This window comes from Carlito syrichta, unplaced genomic scaffold (genome assembly GCF_000164805.1).
Source record: "Carlito syrichta isolate Samal-C Ts95f unplaced genomic scaffold, Tarsius_syrichta-2.0.1 Scaffold86710, whole genome shotgun sequence".
In the NCBI taxonomy this organism is placed as follows: domain Eukaryota; kingdom Metazoa; phylum Chordata; class Mammalia; order Primates; family Tarsiidae; genus Carlito; species Carlito syrichta.
Genome location: NW_007030806.1, coordinates 55,873 through 62,501, shown reverse-complemented (window position 1 = coordinate 62,501; position 6,629 = coordinate 55,873).

The window sequence follows — 6,629 nt, the reverse complement described above, 5'->3', positions numbered from 1 at the left end:
TTCTATGCCTTTTCAGTGGTGCAGTTAGTCCATTCACATTCAAGCTAATTATCGAAATATGGGAGTTCATCCCTATCATAGAGTTCTTATAGAGTTATTGTTCTTCTACTTGATTTTTTTTGTCTTTCTTTTGGTTTTGGGGTTGGTTCATGTATATTTTATTCTTTTCCTTGTACTCTTGTAAAGAACGTTGTTCTTTTTTCCTTTTCTTCTGTGTTTAGTACTTTCTTAAGTGTTTCATGTAGAGGTGGTTTGGTGGCAGCATAAGTTCTAGGGATTGGATATCTGGGAAAGATTTTAATACTCCCTCGCTGATGAAGCTTAGTTTGGCCGGGTAGGTTATTCTTGGTTGAAATTGTTTATCCTTTAGGACTTTGAAGATAGGGCTCTAAGCTCTCCTAGCCTGCAGGGTTTATGTAGATAAATCTGCTGCTATTCTGATTGGTCTTCCATGGTAGGTGATCTGGCCTTTTTCTCTCCCTCCTTTAGGATTTTTTCTTTTATGCCTATTTTGTTTAGGTGAATTATTATGTGTCTTGGAGTTGGTCTTCTCATTTGTTTTCTTGTAGGGGTTCTCTGAATCTCTTGTGTTTGAATTTTTGCATCACTGATTAGATAATGGAAGTTTTATTGAATGATGTCATGAAAATTTTGTTCCAGTGTGGTCTCTGTCTCTCTTTCTGCCTCAGGAATGCCAATTACTCTTAGGTTTGGTCTGTTGAAGTAATCGCTCATCTCTTGAAGGTTTTGTTCTGTCTTTTTGAGCTTATTTTCTGTGTTTTTAAGAGTTTGGGTTACTTCTATATTTTGGTCCTCAAGCTCTGACATTCTTTCTTCTGCTTGGGTAATTCTGCTTTCCATGCTTATCAGTTTGTTATTTATTTCTTTCACAGTATTCTTTATTACTGTTATCTCAGATATCAGCTCCTTCCTAGTTTCTTCTTGTGTGTCCTCTATTCTTTTTAATATCTCCATTAATGTCTTCATATCTAGGTTTGTAGTTTGAGACCCTTCATTCTGGGGGCTCTTCATTGTTTGCATTTCGAAGTCAGTTTTCTCAGTGTCTGCCCTCCCATGGGTCTAGGAGAGACCCATACTCTTCTTTTGGTTTTTCTTCATCTGTGTAGATTTTTCTCTCTCTCCCCCTTTCCCTCCCCTTCTTTAATTCTGTTTTTGAGGGAAGGTGGGGTTGCTTTTATTCCTCTTCTGCAATATCATGTTCTTCCTTATGAGGGTCTTCTGGCTTTGTTCACTTTTGAGATTGGAGTGTAGGCTGAAATCCGACTTTTTGCAATTTTGAGGTTTAATTGAGAGGGAAGCTGTGGTTCTGAATGTATATGCTGATTCTATCATCCAGGAACAGGTGTAAGAGCACACTGGAACCTATTTCACTCTGCCTTACAATCTGTCCATTCAGCAGTATGTAGTCATGGTCTGTAGATTAAGAAGGGGGGTATAAGAGAGGAAAATAATGGAGGAAAGGGGGGTCAATAGGAAGTTAGAAAGAGAGAAGAGCAAGAGGGAAAACAGACATACATACCAACTGTCAGGTGAGAAAGAGACACAAGGACGGAAAGAAGTGAAAAAAGACATGTAAGAAAGATTCCCTAAAGAATACTGATAGCTACACAGAGACAGACCAATAAAATCAAGAAGCAGTGTAAGTTAGAATGCAAACAACAAAGTGATAAAAACAAACTGTCAAAATGATAAAATCATAAGTCAAAACAAGTAATTAGACTAAAGTCACTTCAGCTCTGATCTCTGGCCTCTCCCCTTTGTTTTTCATTGCATGCAGCTAGATTTACTCGCAGTTTGGGTGTTTTTTGTTTTTTGTTTTTTTTTAGTCGGCTGCCTGGGCATTGCTTTTGTCTGATTCAGTGTAGGGGTGGGGCTTTGTCTCCTGTTTCACGATGTTACCTTAGGAAATGAGGTAGGGTTTGTTGTTAAGTGGGCGGGGCAATGGAAGTCTCTGCCTGGAGAATGGCCGAGGCAGTTTTTGTAGATCCATTTCTCTCCGTTTGTCTGGGTCTTCCAGCTTGGGGTCACATGCTGAGTACCTCAGCCAGGGTGGGCCCAGAGCTCCAGAGCTCCAAAGCTCCAAAGGGCATCCAGTGAGTGGCGAGAGTGGCCCTGGGCCCCCCACATGGTACTTCAGCCAGGAATGGGACCGGTTTCTCTTAGGGGCAAGCACCTGGAGCCTTCCTGAGTGACCAGCGGCTTGGTGCTGTGTGCCAGGCAGGAGACGATGTAGCCAGGGAGGGAGCTGGGACCCGAGACTCCCATGCACGTGGTGGAACAGCAGCAGCAGGGGCCCGCAATATCCAGCCCTGCGTGGGACTGAAGGTCCCTGGGCCTTGGACCAGCGCGGCTGGTGGTGGGCTGGAGGATGGGGGAAGAAAAGTAAGAGTCTTTTTGGGAACAAACATTTGGAGAATCTCACAAGTCCACCTATGCCATTGCCATCTTGTTCCCGTTCTCAGGAACCATAATTTAAATGAGTTTCTTCTCAAAGGACTTTTGTTAGTTACTACAGATTCAAATAAAAGGTTTTTTTTGTACTCATAGCTATAAAAAACAATATATTTTTCAGTCTTATATTTAATCTACATTTCCCTACATCATTCTAGTAATCAATAAAAAAATCTTAAATTTTTATATTTCTATTATGTTGCCTTTTTGGAAATAGATTTTAAACAATAGCACTGAGTTTAAGAAAGCAGTATGTACTGTTTATTTGAGTTTATATCCTGGCATTTGCATTAATGGCTTTGATCCTCTGTGTAAGGCATTTTAAGTGTATTCATAGAAGTGAAATGTTGAAGATAATATCTGACAAATTATAAACACATAATGCATTTATTTATTACATACTCAGCTTATTATGCCTTGTGAAATATATTATGTTGCCAAACTCGTTTGGTCATATCTAAGTTCAAGAATAGATAATGTTCCCTATATATGTTCAGTCTCTCAAAATATGTGGCATACTGTCTTTAACAGACATGTTATAAAGCAAAATAATCGTTCTAAATAAGATGAAGATGAAATGGCTTTATCTAGATTTAGCTTTGAAAAGAACTCAGATTGTAAAGAGAAATATGTAGATAACATATTATAAACATTAATAGATAAATTTAATTTGTTAATCAGGAATAGGCCTTGGTAATATTCAAATGGCATTTTTCCTAATATATATGTCACCCTTTATATCTCTTTTGACTTGTAACTCACTTCTCTTTCTCCCATCCCCACTGTTAATTTTCTGATATTTATTACATCGATCAACAATAGATTAGAATGGTGGCAACTATATATATGTACATTGTCAGCTATCACAACAACTTTAATGACTTTTAATATATAACAAAATGTACAAAATATGGAAGGTAATTAATAGATTGTTTTCAAGTGATCAGTGCTGTGTCACATTGAAAACTTAGTTACTGAGAGAATTTTCCCAATTGTAGTTCAGAGAGATTAAAAATAGCATATTATTTCTTTAAATAAATCCTAAATTGCTAAATTAAACACATTGAATTATGGAATTGTAAGTCTTATTTTTTCTCCCTGTGTATTATCAACTCCAATACTTCAATAAAACCATTCTGCTTTATGGTACATAATTTAAAATTTTTGTATTATTATATAAAATAAATTTAGTTACTAAATTAGAATTTTAACTGTTAAAGTATTGAAATATCATAATTATTTTGGAACAGATATTTCCATATTTAAAATGTACACCAAGGTTGGTTTAAATCAGAGTACATTGGTTTGTCTATGAAAAACCTTGCTTTATCAACAATGTTGCAGTGCTTGACCACTTCCATTTCAGTTAATCAGAGTTAAAATTATTTTTCTTGTAGAGCTAAAGAAATAAACTGAGGCAAATTTTATATACAGAATTAACTTGAGCCAAGGTGAAAGATGGCCACCTGGGACACACTTCCAAGTTGCTTGGGAAGTGTTCTGTTTGACAGTTGTTGCAAGCAGATTTTTAAAGGTAAAAGGGGACAGAAAGTGGGCTGACAATTGTTTAACAGGAATTCTAATTGTTTTACAGAAGTAACATTTATTGGTAATTGGCTAGACATCATTAAACTATATGGTATGTGCTCTGGTGTCTAGCATATAGAATTTTATGGTTACTTATTGTCAGTTAGTCTAGAGCCCACATAGCAAGTGGTTTCAAGAGGTTAGTATCTAGTTCAAGGAAAAAGTGAAACATGACTCTGTTACACCCTACCTCATTTTAGTGCTTCTCTTGGCCTGATAATTAATGGGCACTCACATTCCTCAAGAAAAGTTTCCTTTATTTCCCAATCTGATTTTCCTGTAGAGTGATTTCCTGTAGAGATCAACGGTTTTCATCTGCAAAGAATATATCAGCAGATAAGTATTCTATTATTTGTATAAACTGATGGAATATGAGGAGGGACCCAAAAACCCAGAAATTATGCATTAAAAATTGTATAAAAATTGTGTTTATTTTTACATATTTAAACGTCAGTCACTTTCACATTTTCCTCTGTTTGATGCAATATTCATCCCTTCCATATCAACAAAATGTTTTCCTCTGAGGACTTTTTTTCATTCGGGAAACAAAATAAAGTTGCTTGGGGCAAGATTGGGTGAATAGAGTGAAATATGGGGGCTGTGCTGTTTTGGGTTAGAAATTACTGAACACTGAGCACAGTGTGAGCAGCTGCACTCTTAAATCACCCATCACAAAATGAGCAGTCACGTTAAAATAATCCAAAAGTTGACTTTCCACGTGATCCTGCAATCCCCCTTCTGGGAATATACCCAGATGAACTCAAATCACTCTATGAAAAAGATACCCACACATGCATGTTTATTTCAGCATTATACACAATAACAAAAACATGGAATCTACTGTGCTGCCTATTGAAAGAGGACTGGATAAAAAAAATGTGGTACATATACATGATGGAATATTACACAACCATAAAGAAGGACAAAATTATGAACTTCACAGCAACTTGCCTGGACTTAGAGTCTATAATACTGGTTGACCTATTACAGAAACAAAGAACTGAGTACCACATGTTCTCACTCATAAGCGGATCATAGTACTATAAGAAAAGGATTGACAGTAGTGGGAAATTGCCAGGGAGGGGATACCTCATCAACAGCAGTACCTGCATAATGAACTTTTGTACAATGAACTCTGAATTGTGCCCTACATCTTTAAAATTAAAAATTAAAAAAAGCCAGGCTCGGTAGCTCAGCCTGTAATCCTGTCCCTTTGGGAGACTGAGGTGAGTGGATTTCCTGAGCCTGTGGGTTCGAGACTTGTCTGGACAGCGAGACTTCAGCTCTACAATAAATCAAAAAAAATAAATCAGCTGGGCGTGGTAGCGCATGCCTGTAATTCTGGCTACTCGGAAGACTGAGGTGGAAGGATAGCTGGAGCCCAGCAGGCGAGTCTGCGGTGGCTGGGAGCAGCCACTGCACTCCAGTCTGGGCGACCGAGTGAGACTCCAACTCAAAAAAAAAAAAAAAAATACCGAAGCCAAGCACAGCTTCTCACAACAATGCTAGTTGGTACACTGATGCTGATGGATTCCTAGGTAACTTACCAAGTAAGGTAACTCTTTACTACAAGAAGCCTACCATCCAAAAATAATTCCACTTTTTTTCTGGGTTACCCCTTGCATTGTACTATACAACTTTGAACATCAGTATTTAATTTTTCTTATACAGTTTTTAAAGTTTCCAAGAAACACAATACATCAAGGGCTACTGTAATAGAAAAAAATGTTGACATTTTTAAACTTACAAAATAGTTATGTGTAAGTGATGTAACTTTATTGTCAATTGCAAATGCTAACAGATTAGGACATTTACATGTCTTCAACAGTAAGTCAAGTAAAACAGAATAGATTAAAAATAATAAGTTATAAAATAAGACCATTAGTACGATGAACCCATATTATATGAAACTTTGCAATACAAAGGTAATCACTGGATTTCTGTGTATCACTGAATCATTTGTTTAAATATAACACATATTTCAAATGTTTAATTATTTCAATAAATTATGTTTATTCCAGTAGTTTATTTCACATAATACTACATTTGAAAATAGTTAAATACAATACACAAATTGATAGATTTGTAACATATGTAGATTTATCTCATTGCCACTTACAGTTTTAGCAATCTCTCCAAATTCTAAAAAGATACATAAATAAATGGAACACTGATTTCTCTAAATTGTTTTCCTCAGGCACTAATCACCATAAAACACAGACAAGCCACCAAGGACCATCTTGTAAAAAATAGAATCAATGTTGATTGCTTTATTGTTGTGTGCATCTGTTTGTCTCATTATTTATTCAATTCCTTTAGCTTGTTGCCAAATTTTTATCAGATTTTACAAAAGCACTCATAAAATTATTAATAAAACATCTATCTGCATGTTTTGACACCTGAAAAGTCATTCAAAAAAATAGAGAAAAAGAAGAATTGATCACATTTTATATTTAATTTGGTGCCTTTCTTAGCTAGTTTAGCAAGGAAAGGCAAGAACTTCTAATGGTATTTTAAAGAGCACACAGAATATGGTATAATTGTCAAATAAAACAGAGATAACTTGATTT